This window comes from Carcharhinus amblyrhynchos, chromosome 8 (genome assembly GCF_965287045.1).
Source record: "Carcharhinus amblyrhynchos chromosome 8, sCarAmb.v2.hapA, whole genome shotgun sequence".
Classification (NCBI taxonomy): domain Eukaryota; kingdom Metazoa; phylum Chordata; class Chondrichthyes; order Carcharhiniformes; family Carcharhinidae; genus Carcharhinus; species Carcharhinus amblyrhynchos.
Genome location: NC_137331.1, coordinates 8,992,562 through 9,014,065, shown reverse-complemented (window position 1 = coordinate 9,014,065; position 21,504 = coordinate 8,992,562). Strand labels below are relative to the sequence as shown.

General features: G+C 41.2%; 1 protein-coding gene across 3 annotated transcripts in view; it reads right to left on the bottom strand.

Annotated features, from left to right (window-relative positions):
- The window catches only part of LOC145346434 (ras-related protein Ral-A), a 75,207-nt gene extending 53,790 nt beyond the window's left edge, over positions 1-21,417 (bottom strand). Inside the window, exon 1 of one of the 3 annotated variants that reach the window (XM_080193623.1) lies at positions 21,353-21,417. The gene's annotated coding sequence lies outside the window, so the exon portion shown is untranslated. Of the gene's footprint in view, positions 1-16,223; positions 16,358-16,733; positions 16,753-21,352 lie in introns of those variants that run through there. The other 2 variants (XM_080193625.1, XM_080193621.1) reach the window with 2 other exon arrangements.
- Positions 21,418-21,504: the final 87 nt, after the last annotated feature.

The window sequence follows — 21,504 nt, the reverse complement described above, 5'->3', positions numbered from 1 at the left end:
CTGATTATACCAATTTACTACTGGTGGCCACCGCTTCTCATCTCCACATCCCTCTGCCTCCCTTTCCTCATACCTAAAATCCACCTCTGACCATGCTTTCATCACCTGACCTAATATTTTTGTGGTTTAGTGCCATATTGGTTTTATCAAATGCTCCTATGAAACATTTTGGGATGCTTCATTATGTTAAAGGAAATGTACAAGTGGTGTTAACATTTGTTTAATATTTGAATAACCTCAAGGGTTGTGGATCCAAAACTTAAATGCAAAAATATTTAGAACAATGTAGATTGTTGAGGGTGTGGAATTATATTTTTAGACATAGAAACCACAGAAGGTTCCAACTCTTAACATTAGACCTAACTGGTGTCATTGTATCATTAACAACAACTGGGAAAGAGATAGGGGCATGAAGAGCAAATTCATTCTGGGCTCCAAATCAGCCTTCGGTATAGATTTTATTCAGTCTATCACTGTACTGCCCCTAAAGTCTCCAAGACTGGTGTCTCAGCACCAGGAACCTAGGTTTGACTTCAGCCTGGAGTTTCAACAATCCTTCTTTTGTCTGCATGGAATTCCTCAGGGTACACCAGTTTCATCCCAAAGATGTGCAAGCTAGGCAAATTGGCCATGTTCAATTGCCCCTTAGGTGTCCAAAGGTGGGTAGGCTAGGAGGATGAGTGGGTAAACATATGGAATTAGAAGGCTGGATGCTCTGTTGAAGAGTTGGTGCAGATTTGATGAACTGAATAGTCTTTCTGCACTGTAGGGATTCCATTATCTACTTTTAACCCAATTCACTGATCCTGTGCTTTTCTACAAGAATGTAGATTTAAAGCATCATTTATAGAAAAGAACTAATGTTTTCTTTCTCAGCACTTTCTAGTTTTCAAAAGATTTACATCTTTTATAGTCCAGCATTTGAAAATTGTCCATCAAATGCCTTGAGATTATGTTAACAATGCAAATACAATTGTTTACCGTTGATTTAGAAATACAAAAAGAATCAAATGTTATCTCCAAAGATTTCTCAACCTGCTATAAAATCTTCTACTTCCCTTGCGCCCCTGAAAAAAATTACTGTTCCAATGACTTGCATCAAGTTCCAATTTATTATACATCAGCCAATATTCTTGCACCAAGTTCCAGCTTTTGGACCAGAGATTGAATCACCAGCCTGTTCAGATGGGTGCAAAATGGGCCCCACACCATGCCCACAACCACACAGATTAGTGGCAATTTGGGACAAATGGCTGCCAACTCTACTTAGACACTAGTGACTACTCCTGTTTTGTTTTTGAGTGCAGAGTTTTTTCTGAGGCATTCACTAAATGTGATAAAGCCCTATACAAATACATTAATTCCAGTTTACTCTAATACTATTTGCAGTCAATTCTTAATATACTAGTTCTGTATCAGTCAGCCTAATTCTCCTCCCCCCACCCCTCCCCATACAGATTGGGCGCTTTGCACTTTTCACTCCTTCCATATTGGACACTGCTGCACAAGCTGAGCATTAGGACAAAGTAACCACTTAAACAATGGCCAGAAAACACTTAGCATCCTAGAAAAGTAAATGTGGCACCTGCACTTCCATCCAACATCCCCCACTTAACACTGCAGCCAAATATTCACACTGCACTATTCCCAACTTGGAGAGGCAAAGCAGTAAGAAAATGTTCACTGTACTTGCATTCAATTAATCATGCTGGCTAGCAGGATTAAAGATCTTGTGACAACTAGTCAACTGAGTTTCTGACTTTCAGCTCAAAATGAGAGGAGTGCTGAATTTCCTTCTCCGCCAACCTGCTCACTAAACTCTTTACATACCGATCCAGTATAGGCTCACAAATATAGCCAGTTAACTCAAACATACTTATCCCTAAGATTCCACACACTCAAGCTTGAGACAGAACTCCAGAGCTACTCAACTACTTAATAGCAAGGACATGTTATCCCAGTGTGCACAACCAGGCCCCATCCCTAACTTCTTCCCAAAAATCCAGAACAAAAGCCAGAATGACATTCACAACAGCAACAATCACCACATCCAAAGAGTACAATCAAGCCCTATCCATAGCCTCTCATCCCCAAAACACCATTCAGTTTTTTTCTACTATATATGCATAATCTATAAGTAATCCTCCCATTGTCTTTGTAAGAGTACTGTGGGTATATTTCATTAGACTGCACTAGTTCAAGGCAGCAGGTCTCACCTACCTCAGCAACTGGCAATGAGCAATTATAGCCTAGCCTATAATGCTCAAATCAGGCCAAAATCCAGTAACTAACTGCTACCAAAAGACCAGCTCTCAGCTACAGTTAATATGGATAGCATGACTAGAAACCACAAATACGGTCACTGACCCCTGTGGAAATTCTCTATTTAACACCTCAAGATCCAAATAGCCCTAGATTGTGCCATGAAGTTAGGGCTGTGTGTCATACTATGCTTGGAATATGTGGCATAGGCCATTTGCAAAAGTCAGAATGAATCCAGAACAAACTAAGTGCCTTGCTCAGCAAGCCAGGTATTTGTTGGCCACACCTAATGAAGGATGAATGGAAGATTTAAAAATTTGTGAACTACCAAGGCCACTAGGTAAAATTCCTTGAACTCCAATATAAAGAACTAGGCAGTGCCATGAAAGCAGTATAATAATGATTACATATAATTATAATACAGAAGTAGACCAATTTGGTCCAATGGGCCTATGCCAGTATTTACAGTCCACAATCTCACTGTACATTTCACCACAACATATCCTCTATTCCTTTCTCCAATATGTACATAGCATAGATGCTATTGAGAAGTTAGCTATGTCTTAACCACTCCTTGCAGTAGCAAGTTCCATATCCCCATTACTGAGATAGCAATAGTGATGAAATGGTAAGTTAACTCAAAATACCACTAAGACCTTCTATAAATGAATCCCTTATCTTTCAGATTTGGAAGTGTGATTAATTATGTTCTAGACCAAGGATTTCCTGTTCCTCAGCTACAATATTAATTTGTCCCCAGTTTTCATTGATTTAGCCTCCTATCAAAGAATGCAAGGCCTTTGCCCTCTAACAAATGGATTGGGGACATAATGACTAAAGACACCTCTAAAACACAAATTCCTCCAAGAAAGGATGGGTGTAAATGTTTAAAAGATTTACATTAATACTGCAGTAGAGTTGCTGTGAAATTTCCCTAGTTTTAATTCTCTTAAGAGTTTGGAACTGAGCAAAGGTGTCAGTATGTAGAAAATGCATTTTGTTTTTGAAACCAATATGAAGAATTGTCATGCCCAGTAAAGATGTATCCTATTCCCAACATGGATATGGACTTTTCAATGTGAAGCTTTTGATTTTTCCTTTTAACAATTACAATATGCTGCAAAGATGGTCAAAGGTCAAGTGATTTCTGAATGGACAAGAATTAAGTTTCAATACGCTTCTGGGAAGTTATTAAAATATAAATATCCATGGGTGGAAAATCCCCTCTTGAAAAGCCTGTCAAAATGCAAGACCACTCATGAATTTACACCTATTATCTGGTTATTTAGCAAATCTCAATTCAATTGTCCTTGACGCAAAATGAAGTGCAGAAACAGATGTGAGCAGCCACCTTTCATCCCCCACTATGTAGCAATGGCTAACTTCAAATCACGTGTGGACAATTGAGTATGATCATGAGTTTAGAGGGACCCACCATTTCACTAATTGGTAAGTATTTGCTCAGAATCTTCATTTCTGAATGCTGTCCACTGCTCTGACTTGGATTTCAAGTGCTATTTCCAGTTCAATTGTGGCAAATCACACCCCCGCTTTGTAACATTGACTTTTCCTCTTTAAAACTTTTATTCTTTATCTGGAAATTACTATAAGAATGAATGGCAGATTGATTCTCCTAAAATGGAGAGTTTCTTCTTAAATAGCAGGATTTGATCAAATGAGTGATGAGAACCTAGAGATTATTGACCATATAAGCACAGCACGGTGGCAGTGGCAAGCACTGCTGCCTCAGTGCCAGGTACCCAGGTTCAATTTCTGGCTTGGCTCAGTGTGGAGTTTGCATGTTCTCCCCATGTCTGTGGGGGGTTTCCTCTGGATGCTCCGGTTTCCTCCCACAGTCCAAAGATGTGGAGTTAGGTGGATTAGTCATGCTAAATTGCCCCTTAGTGTTAGGGGGACTAACTATGGCAAATGCATGAGGCTATGGGGATATGGCCTGGGTGGGATTGTGGTTGGTGCAGACTCAATAGGCCAAATGGCCTCTTTCCATACTGCAGGAATTCTATGAAAAATGGGAGGAATTAAAATAAATTCAGAAACTTGGGAAAGAATTGGAGTGGAGGATTTACAAAGTAATAACCTCAAGATATATCCTACTTTGCGACTGGACAACCACACAGAAACATTATGTTAATGCTTAACTCAACATAAGGTTCAGAAGAAAGTTTCAAAATCCCAGCATTAGGCCAACTTTTGATTAAGGGAAGGGCAGTATCTCCTAGATAGTTTCACCTAAACAGAGGCATATTAATCTGGAGGAACAGCTGGAAAGGAATGAAATGGAGAAGGAGCAGATCAGTGGTGGGCAAACTTTGACTGGAGTGGGCTCTGTGCAACCATCAGGGTTCTGATTGCAAGTTTGCAAAATGAAAGCAGGGCAGGGATAAAAAAGGGCCCAAGAAAGAGCAAGACTAAAAATTTATCTTTAAGAAAACCTTAGTTACCAATAAATTGTGAAGCGTATTTAGTTTCTAATAACAGCCAAGGTTTGACAGTAGGTTTATTAAATATTCATGTTTTATTACCATTTTTAATGCACATCTGTAAGAAATGTATAAGTTAGTTGTAGCTGGTACTAGCTTTGATAAATGCAAATAATATGCAAACTGAGTGCAAATATTTCTCCCATTTGAAGTTGACAGTTCTATTAATATATATGATTTAGCATTTTCTGTAACTCACTGAAATATTCAGCATGTATTAAATCATAACTGTCGTGGTTAGTGCACATTGCAGACTTCAACTTTGCAGCCCACTGAGAAGGAAGATGATCACTCATGCGGCCCACTCAGTAGACTAGATTGTAAATCACTGGTGTAGATCAATTCCAAGAAAGATTAACCATAGCACAATGTATTTACGTGAATACCAGTTGCCAAAAAAATGAGTAGATTAGAATGATACCAAATAGGGAACCAATAAATATTGAAACTTGGTTATAGGAGTAGCAAACTGCAGTTCTCATGAAGGGAGGAAAAAAAACAGATTGATGGCACCTGGGGGCCACATGCAGCCTGCATACATTTTGCTGACCATTGTCCATGTGCAGAGTTACCACATTCTGCTGATTTCTGTCTGTAGTATTTTTCCTACTGCTAAGACTGAAGTGATATACGTGTAAAGCAAGGGCAAGTGAAATGAGGAGCATGTTGATCGCACACAACATTGACTTGAGAACCATGTGCTCCCTCTATCCAAAGTGTAAAGGTTTTTTGTTTTTAACATTTGATAGTTTCATTAATATGATTAAACATTTTCTAAAACTATTATTCAATGCATTTAATCTTATTCACATATCAAGCCTGATTTCAAACTTGCAGCCCAAGTTGGAAGAGATGGAGGATCACTCATGTGGCCTACTCAGTCATAGATGTTTACAGCATGGAAACAGATCCTACAGCCCAACTTGTCCATGCTGTGCCTTTAAAACCACTTAGTCCTAATTGCCCACACTCATGTAACTGCCTAAACACTTGAAGACAAAATTGTACCAGCCTCTTACTACCACCTCTGCACAGCTTGTTCCAGACATTTATTACCATGAAAAAAATTGCCCCTCTGGGCCCTTTTGTCTCTCTTCCCTCTCACCTTAAACTTATGTCCTTTAGTTTTACACTCCCCTATCTTAGGAAAAGATATTGACTATCTAGTGGATGTATGCCCCTCATTTTATAGGCCCCTATAAGATTACCCCCAAGCCTTCTACACACCAGAGGGAAAGAAAATGTTTGTCTAGCCAGTTTCTCCTTATAATGGAAACCATCAAGTCCTGGTAGCATCCTAATAAAAGCCTCATTAGCCTAGTGATGTGCAACCTACAGCTTGGAAGCATGAACTGAAATTGGGCTGAGCTGGAGGATAAAGGGAAAAATTAGGAGTATACTAGTTACACAGAGTAGAATCATGGAGATTTTAATGTCCCTAACAGACTGACTTACTTTGCACAAGTCTTAGCTGAGTAATTTATTGAAGTACTCCAAAATTATTAAAACCCAAAAGGGACAAGTCAACATTGAATGCTCATAATGCAAAAGTAATAAGCCAAATTCAAGTGAGGGAGCTTCTTTGTAATCCCCTTATTCATTGCTTCTTTATTAGTTTTAAAATATCAAATCTATAAGAAAATTTCAAGAGTAGAATTTGATGTGATAAAATGCAAGAAAAGAATCAAATAGGATTGGAAAAAAAGCATTTAAAGGATGTTTTATAGGTTGAGATAGTTTACTACTCAGAGGTCTCAACAGAATAACTAAAATGCAGAAGGGAAGCAACCAGAAGACTTCAAGAAGATACAGTCTATAAGTGGGCAAATGTCAAGAAACCAAATGTGCAAATGGAGAGAATATTATATTAGGAGCAAAAAAGGTACAGAGGGATGTGAACCTTTAAACTCAGAATTGCCAAGTTATGACTTGTTTCAACAAAAACCTGAATGTGCAATCTTAAAACCTTCATTGTAAGACTAGGCATTTTAGAAATCAAAGCCAGCCTCCAAGCTGACTATTGATGGAATTAGTCGAGAAAATTGCAAATTTCCATACAATCTCTTATAAAGCTCATTGAAATTGTTACTTTAAATGCATGAAGATTTTTATTAAGACAACATAAGGGATGATCAGAAAGGGCAGGGTCTGATTAGAGACTCAACATGGGTCTTTTGGATGAAGCAGTTGACACTATCTGGATTTCAGGGCAAAATCTGTCAGGTTCTGCACAGCAGATCTGTTCACAAGCTCCACACCCATGGGATAGACAATGGAAGTACTGAGTTAGTTTGTGACCAAGTAGATGACAGCAAAGGTTGGTAGGCAAGGCAGGAAAAGGTGCTGATACTGGAACTCCATTTACATAAAATGGTTTACAGGATAGAAACTTGTCTAAGAGACCAAAGTGAAGATGCAGTATTGAGCAGTTGGACATAATGGCTAGCCTCATTTTGCTGGGGGTGCAGCTCACTTAACTGGGGAGTTGGTTTTAAAAGGGATTCTATAATCACTCAGCATTGGAGCAAGTGCTGATTGCTGAAGACTGCAATAAACCAGATCCACCCAAAGGCAATTAATTACATCCACTTTAATTGGTACTGTGACTAAACAACGATTACGATATCAAATGCCGATTCACTTACATTTCCAGACAACTTCAATTTTCTTGAAGGATAGGCAATAGAGTGCATCACTGAAGAACATACACTAGTCTCAGGTTGCCTCATTGTTAAAATCACTCAAGACCTGATTGTACTGACAGCCAGAATGGCAACTTCTTGCTATGGCTTTGATCTACTGGCAGTAAGAGCTGAGAAATTAACAGTATCACAACTTACTGGTATTTAAAAATTGAGAAAACTTTATGTTAATAGGAAACTAACATGCTGCCTTAATAGGATTTCCAATTCTCAATTTGCCAGTTGGAGAAATTGCATTTATCCCTTTATCAGCAATGATTCCTAGGAGATGAATGGCTGTCTTGATCGCATATGGAATTTGAGATACCAGAAACAACTGTTTTAATAGGGAAAAATATTTAAATTCATGGAAATTGAAACCTCAAAGCTGTGCCCATTAATTCTTGTCTTATCCATTTTGCCACCTGGACAGCAGCTTTTATACAACTGACTTTAAAAATTTTCCCCCATATGCTGTCACCTCTCTATTCACCACGCATTTCAAAGTACAACCATTTAAATTTGGCATGCCACTACACGTGTAGCTTAACCTTCCCCTCCTCAAAATCTACCCTGTCAAGCTCCCACAAAATTCAACAGGTTTCAAACTCCAATTAATATAGGCCCAACCTTTTTTCCTGCATATTTTGACTATTACTCTGCATCAGAGCCCATCACTTCCATTTCCCTGATTCCACCCTTCCCCATCTTCAACAGAAGTTTGTTACTGACATATCCCTGCAAAAATTCACCCACCCTGGCTCTACAACATTCCCCAACCTTACACGTCCATGTTTCAGTCTCCTTGTTCTATATCAAGGCAGCTCCTCAAATCAGATTTGCTGAAATTCCAAGCTTTGCTACATCTCTCATCTTCCAAACTTCTAAAATCAACTTTGATCTATGTTTTTCCCCATATTGCTTTACATGCTTCCCTTTCCCCAAAGAGATTTTAAAAGGCACTATAGAAATGGAAGTCATTCCAACAAATTACTCCAGTTACAAAAAGTCATGATTTCAAATCAAACTCCAGCTACATACTTGAAGCTTCAGAAATCTCTCCTCCAGTCATAACCAGAAAAATCTTTATGCGTTAAGCAGCATAACACAAATAGACATATACCATTTGAAGGTGCTCCACCATTCAATAATGATGGATCTAATTGAGGCTGGAACTCCATTTTCCCTACCTGCCCTCATAACCCTTGATCATCCCAGTCAAAAAAAAAAATCGAGCAATTCAGCCTTCAAAATATTCAATGACCCAACCTTCCTCATTTGGTTGGGAATAGAATGCTAATTGCTACTGATCCTCAGAAGAAATTCTTCAACTTAAATCAAATGAGACAGCAATTTAGAAACTGCACCTTGTGGTCCTAGACCCTACCCTCAATAGATTGCAAGGAAATATCCTCTTGCAATCTATCCCGCCTAGCCCCCTCAATTTTTTCAAAGTCACCTCATTTAAGCTCCAACGAGTATAGACCCAGCCCGCTAAACATTTCCAAGGCTCCTTCCAGGAATCAGCCTAGTGAATCTTCTCTAAACCGTTTCCAACACAAGTAAATCCCTACTTGAACGACAGCATAACTGTACACTACTTCAATACCCTGTCCAGCTGTCACAATACTTCCTTATGTGTACTCCATCTCCCCTGCAATAAAGGCCAACATCCAATTGCCTTCTGAATTACTTGCTTTATCTGAATGCTGACTTAATGATTCATTTACATGGACACAGATCCCTCTGCTCTGCAGACTCACTATGGGAATCACTAGCAAGGCTAGTATTTATCCATCCCAAACGTTCTGAACTGCTACTGATGGTGTTCCCATAATGCTACTCAATAATCTTGACCTAGTGATAATGCAGGAACAGTAGTGTATTTCTAAGTCAAGGCAGTGAGACGCTTGGTGGTGGTAACATTCCTGTGCATCTTTGTTCTTCTAGGTAGATAAAATAGCAGTCAAAGAAGCCTTGGCAAGTTGCTGCACTGCATTTAGTACATGGTACACAGTAGTCCCATTAGGTTGTTGGATGGATTGCCTCAATTTGGTTTTCAACTCAAGCTGAGCAATGGAATGCCTGACTGAGTGCAGCTTTGAACCTTGTTGATGAAAAGGTTTTTGGAAGTCAGTGAGTTTCTCATTGCAAAATACCTAATCATGTGGCCTACATAATAATGCTGTTTTGAGTATTCAACAAAATAAAATAGTGTTGAGACCCTGAAGCACTATAAACAGACAAAGCTAGAGGAAACTTTTACAAAATTAAATTAAAATGCCTAAGTGTGGTTGGTCCAAACAGATAGAGGGAATCTCCAGCAAGTTTCCTTTCACATCACCTCACCATAGAAGGCTAGAATTCCCCCATGGATCAATCCTGGGCAACATCATGCAATATCAGGTTCTTCATGTAAACAAATGACGATTTCCTCCATTTGACTGTCCATGTTGTCAGACTGCTTATTCAATATCAAGTCCATTAAGAGGTAAAGTTTCCTCCAATTAAAATATTGTAAAGACCAAATCTGAGGTTCCATTCCCACCCAACAGCAAGCAAAACCCAACTGTCTGCAACCTCAGCAACCTATTTGGTCCCAAGCTGATCTTCTAACCCTACGCAGTCTTGGTGGTAGACAATCTATTCTCATCTGCACAATGCCACCTCTCTCGGGTCTTGCCTCAGTGCATCATCCATGCTATGTTACCATCAGTCTACATTCTAATGCTCTCTTGGCTGGCCTCCTATCTTCTAAACTCAAATTTCACTATCCAGATTCTAGTGCTATTCCTTACATTCCTGTGCTTGCTGACCTACATCAACTCCCACTCCACCATGACTTCAATTTAAAACTTCTCATCCTCAGGCTCAAATCTTCCCTCAGCCTATGAATCACCAATTTCTGAAGAACACTGCATTTCCCCCAATTCTAGTACATTAAGCACTTCTTCACACTATTTTTGTAGCTGCTCCATCAGTTACCTTGTCTGCCCACTGAACCTTCACTTGTTCTTCCCTTTCCAAGGTACATCCCAAAGCCTATCTTGGGTTAGCCTTTCCCAACATTTCTTTTGGATTGGTGTCATTTTTAATAAAACTTTCATGACAGGAGCAACAATTATGTCAAAGTTACTATGGTAATGCATTTTGTTGGCATTCACCTGAATTACACTCTTTCTATACACAACTTCAAATGTAAATGTTAATCACCAAGGCTTGAGAATTAGTAGTATGTCACCCAGTGATATTTTTGTAGCCTGCCACAGTGGGCATAGCTTTTCTAACAGTAACATGCCATTTTTCACTTTTTAAAAGAGTGTGGATCAGGAAGGGGAATAAAGATGTTAAAATGTTGCAGAATATTCTACAATATTTTGTCTTCAAATCTTGCTTTTTACAACTGGGTGTAAACAGAATCCTGCAGCTGAGCATGTCAAGCTTACATTTCAGGGAAAAATCAATTTTTAAAAAGTGAGTCACACTTGCCAGTACACAAGCATACTACAGGCAGAATTGCAGTTATTCCATCAGGCACTACATCAACTGAGACAGAACTATGCTCTGGCCAAGAGTGAATCATAAGCCAGCTGATTTTCATTTCTCAAGTTCAAACTGTCACCATCTTAAATTAATTACCAAATGTGTCACTGATGGTCTTAATTATTTTAGCATTGGCGCAATTGCTGACCTGTAAAGTACCAGTCATAGAATCCCTACAGTGAAGAGGCCATTTGGCCCATCAGGTTTGCACTGAGTCAGACCAACACACCCAGACCCTAATCCTGTAACCTACATATTTACCCCAATAACCTACACATCTTGGGACACCAAGAAGCAATTTAGCATAGCTAATCCATCTATCTGCATCTTTGTACTGTGGAAGGAAACCGATGCATCCGGAGGAAACCCACACAGACATGGAAAGAGCGCAACTCCACATGGTTACCCAAGGTTGGAATTGAAAGGCAGCAGTGCTACTACAGTGCCACTCCATTGTACACCATGATACCAGAAGTATGCTAGAGGGTTAACATTAAGTTGACCAGCAGCTGAACTCAACCAACCATAGTAACATCTTTACAAAAAAAAGAGAAGCTGGGTATTGTGCAAATGATTCACCCAATCCATCAAGACCACTATCTACAAGAGAGAGTGGCACTGAAACATCCATCCCCTCCACCAATTGTTAGTGTTTGCAATATGCACAGAATGGACAGCAACAGCTCAGTTCAGTTTAATAGCAACTTACAATCCCGATCATTAAATAGCACAGAAGAGCAAGGGCATGTAACATCATCTCCAAGTTACATATAATTTGGACATTATTCCTTCATTACTGGGTCAAAATCCTGGATTGACCTCTATAATATCAAAAAGGTTGCCACAGTTCAAGATGAGTTTATCAACTTCTCAGGAGAACTGCAGACTATTGATGCAACCTTTCAAGCATAACCTGATATCCTGGATCAACTTTTTAAAGGCTGACAACGTCTTTGTATAATGAACTGCAGTTGTGTGTTACCAATCACCACAAGAGCTAACTTGATATGGACTTGGAAAGCAGGGCAGGGAAAAAAAAATCAAGAGATGCACAAATTAAAAAGTGACAAAACTGACAACTGCTTGAGCTGTCCTTATAAAAAGTTTATTCTGTAGAGGGAACAGAAGCTTAGCAAGATGATTCTTCAGATTGCATAACTCAAGAACTTCTTTCAGTTAACTTCAAAAAGGTACATCTCAACACGCAAGCTAGTCCAATTGTAACCACTATCTAGTTCTTATTGCAAAGGGCCTCTAATCAAGCTTGGAGAATTTAAAGCCTGATGAATTTGGGGACTTAGAAGCATGGAACTAAAAATTAAATTGCCACATATGAACTTACAGGGGTTTTCTTTTCTGGTATACCATGAAGACATTGTGGTTGTCTCATCTCTATAGATCAACATTAACATGCACTAAATACTAAGTTTTTTTTAAAACAGAAGCAGAATCACTTAAGCTGCAAGATCACTAAAAATGTTCAAAAGAGTCACTAAGGAAGCAACTGGTTGAGTTCGGTTGCCAGTTAACTCAATGTTAACCCTCCAGCATACTCCTGGTATCATACCATACAATAGTGGCACTGTAGTTAGCACTGCTGCCTCAACTCCAGAGACTGGGATTCAATTCCATCCTTGGGTAACCATGTGGAGTTTGCACATTCTTTCCATGTCTGCGTTTGTTTCCTCCAGCTGCATCAGTTTCCTTCCACAGTCCAAAGATGCAGATAGGTGGATTGGCCATGCTAAATTATCCCTGAACATTTTACAATTTGAGCTACCACTGTTTTACAACAGAATACAGGAAAACAATCTGATAGCATCAACAATTATGTAGCAAATGTGTCCCTTAGAAGTCCTATCAGTGTTCGTAACTATGCTAGGTTTCATTTGCTCTGAACTCCAACTGACCTTTCAGGTTGTCATTGCTGAAACTGACTTCCAGAAGTGGTTTCGCTTACTGTCACTTTTCTAACTCTTAAAAAAACCTATGAAGGAAATAAATCAGCAATAGCAAGCAACCTGCAGTCCAGATGTCATATGCAGCACATCAGGGTTTGAGTGTGGCCTACAAGACATTGCCACATTCTACTGATTCTTATCCATTTAGTTATTTTAAAACAAAACCATATCATTAAGACTGAATATAAATCTTAAGCAAAGTGAGGTGCATGCTGATTGCACGTGTTGGATGTGCATGGATCTCAGTCAAAGTATAAATTTGTTTTTAACCTTAATGATTTTTCCATAATTTGTTACAAAATATTCAGTGAATAAATAGACTTGGGTCATGGTTAGTGAACAAGCCTGTTTTCGACCTCACGGCCCACTGAGATGGAGGGCCACTCAATAGCCTAGGTTGCCCATCACTGCTATAAACAGACAGCCTCTTCCATCATTTTAGATTGGACAGACCACGTGTAAAAATTCGTCATTCCAAGTACTGACATTCAAAGAAACTTCTGGACGTTATGAGGATATCATTGCAATGATTTATTGGAGCACATTTGTCTTGACTAGATCTTTGGGCATCTATTCATGAACCCTATTGAATAGGGTGATTGGACCACCTTGAGCAAACACCATGGAATCAGATCGAACTCCACAATGGCAGTCAAATAGAAAGGACAAATCAAATTAAGAGGTTCACACCAAAAAAGGCTGCTTTCCCTTTAGTTATCCATTATACAACAACCATTAGTTACTTTGATAAACAGGCTAGAGATTTTTACCATGCTTATTACAGAACTAGGAAATCAAAAATTTACTCAAATGTCTTCAAGTCAGGAACAGAGAAACAAAAGATCCCAATGAGGTTGAGTCCAATGGGCATACGTTCTCTGGAGTTAAAATGAGAGAAGATCTGAGATAAAGGATTTGATGCAGAGGTTGTTTTCCCTGGCAGATTCTGAATAAAAAAACCTGAAATGGCTGCCTCCTTATCTGGAGACAGATAACAGAAACATGTTTACTGGGCTGCAAGTCTTTGGAACTGTCTATCTCAAAGGGTGGTGGAGGTTGAATATATTCAAGCCTGAGACTGTCGGATTTTTAGATTCTAAGGATATCAAGAGATGTGGGGATTGGGCATTTCAGGTCAAAGATCAGCTGTGAGTAAGTAACAGATTAGGCTCGAGGGGACACAGTCCTCCTCCCAATTGGATTCTAAAATGGATTTTAAATGTCTGATTGCTAAAGTAATCAAAAAACCAACCCAATCATGTTTCAACACTTCACCTTGCTAAAGCCTCTGCTGAACATGTCACTTTAAGAACACAAGTAGGAACAGGAGTAGGCCATCTGGCCCTCTGAGCCTGCCCCGCCATTCATTAAGATCATGGCTGATCTGAAGTGGCTCAGTTCCACTTTCTCCCCATAACCCTTAATTCCCTTGTCTACCAAAAACCTATCTACCTGTGACTTAAATATATTTAGGGAGGTAGCCTCCACCACTTCAACGGGCAGAGAATTCCAGAGATTCACTGCCCTTTGAGTGAAGAAGTTCCTCCTCAACTCTGTTCTAAACTGTCCCCCCCCCCCACCTTTGAGGCTGTGCCCTCTAGCCCTGTTGTCTTTTCTGAGCAGGAAGAATCTCTCTACCTCTACCCTATCCATCCCTATCATTATCTTATACGTCTCTATTTTGTTTAGAAAAGGTCAAATCATATAAATAATTTCTAAACTTACAACAATTAGGACAAATTTTGATGGCCCTCCATGCAGAAGATTACTGCTAGGGAATAAAACTTCAGCAAAACTTGAATCTAACATTCACTTTCCAAGCTCCCCATATTTATTTCCCACATTAAATTGTCCAAGGACAATGGGATACTTAATCAAATATAGGGACAACTGCAGCATTTCTACTAGGGCCTGAAGAGCATGGTTTGTGTTGACAATAATTAGCACGAGCAATACGTTAAGGAAGGGGTTGGACAGCACAGGAATAGTCATGGAGTTGAGGGTAACAGCAGAGAAGCAGCGTTGGTGTCACAACTGTGTGCACGTAAACTGGTAATGGGCAAATGAGAAACAGGGGCATGAGGAAAACTCTTTGCATGTTGAGTGGCTAGGATCTGGGAGATACTGCCAAGTACATAGTTAAGGGAAGGTCAATTGAAGCTTAAGGAAAAACTGGATCATTAACAGAAAAATTGCAGTGGTAGGCAGGGAAGGTAGGGAATGCATGGAAGTGGCATTGGATGAACTACTGCTTCAGGAAGCCAGCAAGACAATGCGGCAAATGGTCTCTTTCTGTTTGGTAACCATTCCTTGATAGTGACTTCATCCTTGAGCATAATGAGGAATAGGAAAGGTCACAGAAAGCAACGCAAGGTACACAAAACCATTGTAGGGAGAGAACAAATGTTAGAAACTGATCGGGCTAAGTTGCGACAGTGAAATAAAATGAAGGTGAGGCAATGGAAGGGGATCAGAAGAAATGGAGGAAGGAGTGATCAACCATGTTGAATGTGATGGACAGAATGTCAGTGTACCTTTGGTGACTTAATGCATTCTAGTTTCAATTTATGGAGCAAATTTATATTGAAGGTAAACTTACAGGATTACTTGGGATAGAATCGTAGAATAGTAACAGTAAAGACCAGCCTACTGTATCTGTGCCTGCTCCACTCCCCTTCCTTCCCCCCACCACCACCACTTCCCCCCCCTCCCCCAAAAGGCCTGCAGATTTTTCTCCACAAATGGCTAACAAATTGCCTTTTGAAAGCATCGACTGAATTTGCCTCCATCACAGATTGCCTGATTATAACTGCTGGACATAAAAAAAATCATGTTTGTTAACTATTTTGAAGGCACATTAATCCAAGTAATCTCTTTGCTCAGTAAATTAATTTTCTAGGCGGGTAATAGAAGTAGAAAAATCAGGTAGCTGCAAGAGACATCAGGATAATAAAGATAAGCTTTGAGGTGCCAGACATTTTATCCTCGACATATGTTCCGCACCTTACATTTGAGAATATATCGACAAACACAACCAAGTCGCCCTGAGTGCAGGGAAATCAGCAGGCAAGCTATCCCAAGGCTCTCGTCTTGTAACTAGTGCGAAGATGGGCAGTCCACCTGGAATGAAGCCTCCCAGGATTTACACTAGAGTTAAACAGAAGTACGGGCGGCGGAGAGAATCAATACGGCATGCAGAAACACTGGACTGCCAAATATTCAAACACGATAGCATTTCTCTCTCTTCCCTCGAGACTCAAGTTCTCATTTCTCACCTTTTTTTGCTTTCAAGCATTACTTTTCTCTCCCCAGCAACACCAAACGCTGTCTCCAACTCCTGGAATGAGCAAGCTCCGACCAGCAATTTTGCTGCGTTACACATTGTGCCTGTCGACACAATCGCCTCCAAACGCAACCAACATTCTAAGGAGTGACGTCAAGTTGTACCGAGACTATTCCACCAACATTTAAAAACATTTGTCCACAAACCAATGACTCCAGGACACATTTCACAGCTATCTGCCGCCTGCTTTAACCTGGGGTGTGGTTTCTATTGTAAGCTTGAGCGAACAACGAGACCCGAGGTCTGCAAATCGCTGACAGACAATAGCGCAATACAAAGAATGTTTGCAGCCTTTGAGTTGAAAGCTTCCTCCATTCAGATGTGTCGAGGAAATAATGTTTACAAATAGTGCAGCGTGTAACGTAAACCTCCCATCTATACTGCTGGTTAATAAAACAAAAAAAAATCAAGTTACGGTCGCTAAAATCCGCAGAAACCTTACCAGTTCGAGTTCAAATCCCCAATCAGAATCACTCGACGTTTTAACCTTGATACACAGCCAAGTTAAACACGCCCTTCCAAATCCCCCGGCATCACATCCCGGGGGGCGGGTGAGTAGTTTTAAGAGTATAGCGACATGAACAAGAGCGCGGGACGCCAATGCTCGATATGGACTTTTTTTTAAGAAAAGTGGGTCACCAACAAGCATTACGGTACAGAAAATGTCGGATGAACCAAACATCTACATGAATAAACAGTCACAAGACAGTTCCTACAAAAGCTTTCCCATTAACACCTCGGAGCTTCTGTCAAATTTGGGGGCTCTCGTATAAGCTAGTCAAGCAATAAACTGAACTCTTAGAAATGCACCTTCAACCAAAGCAGCTCCATCACCATGTGAGATTACAGGGATGGGAAGAGAAAAAGAGGGCTTGGGGAAGATACTTTGTCAGAGAATCAGTAGTGCATACTCGATGGGCCAAATGGCCTCTTCTGTACTGTAGAGATTTTATAGTTCCCCCATTCTATAAAAGCAAATTACTGGGAGTGCTGGATTATCTGAAACCGAAAGAGAAAATGCTGCAAAAAATCTAAACAGGTCTGGCAGCATCTGTAACGAGAAAAAAGCTGATGTTGAGTCCAGATGACCCTTGTCAAAGCTCAAAGGGTTATCTGGTCTCAATGTCAGCTCTTCTCTCTCCTCTTCTACTGTATGGTTCCTGGGTATGACCCACCCCACCAGCAAAATAGATGAACTACATACGGCAACAAGACTTGGGAATCCTCAGCATGAATTCCAGATCCCGTGAGGTCTCATGCAAGGACATGAATTCCATCACCAAGACTAGCTCAGCAGTGTTGACAAGAGGCCTAAAGGGCACATCTACCTCTTAAGGTCAAACCAATAGACAAACAAATTAAATTAGAACAAAGTAAAGGGGCAGCTCCCCAAAAGGAAGGGGAGCAGCCCGAACAAAAGTACAAAGGAAACTTAAGACACATCAAATCAAAATGTGATTGTTGGGGTCTATAACGCACCCTAGCCCCTGCGGTGCCCAACAGGCACAGAAGGTGTCAACTGCGCCCATGGACACCACATGCTCCCTCTCCAGGGGCACCTGGCCACGAATGCAGCCACGGTAGAGCAGCAGTCAAGATGGATTCCCACCCCCACCCCCTTCCCAAGACTGGGTTTGCAGAAGATAGAGCAAGAATCAACATGATAGCCACATTTTCACCCACCTACCAGTCACCAGATGCATGCATTTTTGTCCACAAGCGACAACTGCATGTCTTGGAGATCATCCTAGAGGACACTATTATGTTGCATGATACTGACCCAATCCAGAAACTCAAGAATGGCAATTGATTAGGCGCTCTAGGCCACCAGCAGCTGCAAAATCATATTCAACCACAGTCTAACCTCATGGTCTAGTATAGCCCTCACTCCACTATTACCATCAAACCTGGGAGAGCTACAATACAGGACTCCATGCAAGGTAACTATTCCACAATCAATGGACTTGGTTAAGCTTTGCAGCTCTGTCACATCCAATGATCAGAAGTGGATGATTAAGCAACGCAGGGATGGAGGCTCATATAGCAAACTGAAGTCTTGTAACCATCCTCAACCAGAAGTGCCAAGTAGATGATCTCTCAATCTGCTGAGGTCTCCAGCCACCAGATGCCAGCATTTGGGCTACTTGACTCACTCCACAGAAGAAATAGCTGTGGGCACTTGTTACTGTAATGGATTTGGGCCCCAACACCCTAATTCAACTGAAGGACAGTGCTCTCGAATCAGCCATGCTTCTAGCCAAGTTAATCCAGTAAAGCTACAATATTAGTGCCTATCTAACATAGAACATTCAGATATGCCTTGCCAATAAGAAGCAGAACAAATCCAATCTGACAATTCACTCTCCACTTAAGTGATAGTAGGTGCCACCTGCCGACAGAGCTATAATGATGTGGCTATGCTGGCGTTGGACTGGGGTAAACACAGTAAAAAGTCTGACAACACCAGGTTCAAGTCCAACCAATTTATTTGATAGTAAAGCTTGTGAGTTTACTATCAAATAAACCTGGTGTTGTCAGACTTTTTACTGACAGAGCTATAAAACAGTCTTAACGCATTAATAACCTGCTCAACATTCAGTTTGTAAAGGAAGACCATTGTGGTTATTGTTTTTTTTTTCCCCGGTCTTTCGGGTGGGCCAAACAAGTAAACTAACTTAAATTACGTTCGGACAAAGAAAAAGAGGGCAGCTCCCAAAAAGGAGGGGGAACGGCCCGAACAGAAACAAAAGGTACAAAGGAAACTTAAGACACATCAAATCAAAATGTAATTATTGGGGTCTATAAGGCACCTCAGCCCCTGCGGTGCCCAACGGACACAGAAGGCCTCGACAGTGCCTGCGGACACCGCATGCTCCCTCTCCAGGGACACCCGGCCGTGAACGTAGCCGCGGTAGAGGGGCAGGCAGTCGGGACGGACGGCCCCGTCGATCACCCGCTGCCTGGACCTATTGATGGCGCGTTTCGCCAGGCCCAGGAGCAGGTTCACGAGGAGGTTGGCGTCCCGACCCTCCCCTCTCCGCACCGGGTGTCCGTAGATCAGGAGCGTGGGACTGAAATGCAAACAGAACATCAATAAAAGACAATTATCTCAGCTCAAGGATATTACTATAGGAATTCCTCAGGAAACTGAACCTAAACATTGCCAAGTCACTCCAACAATCTTTCCTCCACAACAGGTCAGAAGTAGGAACGTTTGCTAACTACTGCAGTGTTCACATTCACAATTCCTCAGTGTGCCCATATCCACCAAGATGTGGACATGTAGCCCTGGGCTGATGAGTTGCATAAACACTACTTCTGGAAGTTCCCAGAAATGACCATCTCCAACAAATCTAATCATCTCTCCAAGACATTCAATGGCATTATAGTCACTGAATCCCCCATCATCCATTGACTGGAAACTAAACTTGATTAATGATCAGCTTCAAAATCAACTCAAGAAGCTAGGAATTCTCTTAACTCAGCCTCTCCTCCATCTAAAAGACACAAATGGCAGTGATGTGCATCACATTCCAAGACGTACTGCATCAACATACCAAATCTCTTTGAACAGCACCTTCCTAGACATCTGGAAGGAACCTGCAAGTTACCCTTTAAGTCACACACCACCTTGACTTGAAACCACATCTTCCCTTTTGTTCAGTATCACAAGATCAAAGTCCTGTTACTCATTTCCAAACAGCATTGTATTTACACCATCAATTGCAGCAGGTCAAGATGGTAGGTAACCATCACTTCAGGAATCATTAGAGAGGAGCCAAGAAATTCTGGCTTTGTCAGCAGTGCTCAAATCTCACGAGCAAATACATCTATAGCCTTCCTTGCTAAGGAAAACAATTCAACTATTCTCATTCCTTCTGCACAGGAGTCTCTCAGACTTGCTCCAATAAATCTCCCGAACGAGACCTTAACACCCCACCGAAAGTGAACTGGACACAATCTGTACTTGGAACAAAAAGTACCCAAATAGACTTATTTGTAATTGGATCAAATCAATAAAAAAAACTTGACATTTGATTTACATTTTGGTTTGAGGATATGAAACATGCTATCACAGGCAGCAGTTCAGAGTTAATCTCAACTTTTTAAAAAAGGAAAGTAAAGAAGGAAATACCAAAGCAAATGATCTTAGTACAGTTGCTAATACCCGAGAGTCAGGATGCTGTGTAGCCAAGAACTTGGGCACATTAGTCTAGATTAGCAATCCACATTGGGACTGAAGAAAATATTATATTAAAAGGAAGTCAGTCTGTACCTTCTGGTGGGTGTAAATAATTAAGGTAAGCTGCTAGAATAAAAGTAGGTGGTTCTACTAGCGTCTAGACCAACATGTAGCCTAGTTATTCATTTCAATTAATGCTAATTGGACCTACTATACCAAAATGTGCTTCAAGTAATCATTGTTGTAGTAACATATGCAAGGGCAATAACTTTTCATGCAGGGGTGAGATATTAAAATAGAATAAAAGTTGTGCACAGATGCCACAGGCCAAATGGCCCCCAACAAAAAGTACTGAAAATCTGCACAGATAACAGTGAACTTAACAATGAATGGGGAATCTACAGTTAAAGGACGTTGTATGGCATCTGCCTTCAAAACAGCACCCAGTGCTATTCAAATCAGCCTCACAGACTTCCAATACAAACAGGGCCACAAAGCTAATGATCAAGGAGGCCATAACGCCACTACACCTCTCAACCCTTTGGGGAGGGAGGCAGAGGCCCAGAGCCACATAGTGTCCCCCTCCCTCTGCATCCATCCCCAGAGGAAGGGAGGGGATAAAAGAAGCGTGTCCTTCCCTCGACAGGTCCTCCTCTTCTCCCGGATCTCTCCAGCCATCCCTCCCTGGATCTTCCATCAACCCCCCACCCCTCCTCAGGTCTCTCCTCTCCACCTCCCCTCAGCGCGCACCCAGCTAGGTGGGGGGGGGGGGGGGGGGAACACGTACAGAGAAGGGTGGCGCGGTCCTGGGACTAACCATCCCCAGGGAGACAGTCCTTGAATTCCGACCACGTCAGGAGTTGGAAGCACTCACTCACCATACAGAGGGAGAAGTGAGGGGAAAACGGCCGCTCCTACCCGCAGCTCACCAACCCGCTCTTCCCCCGCCCCGCCCGATCCCGGTTAATATGGCGGAAGTGGGAGCGGCGCCGGCGCTGGCGTCGGGGGGGGGGGGGGTGGGGCGCTCACC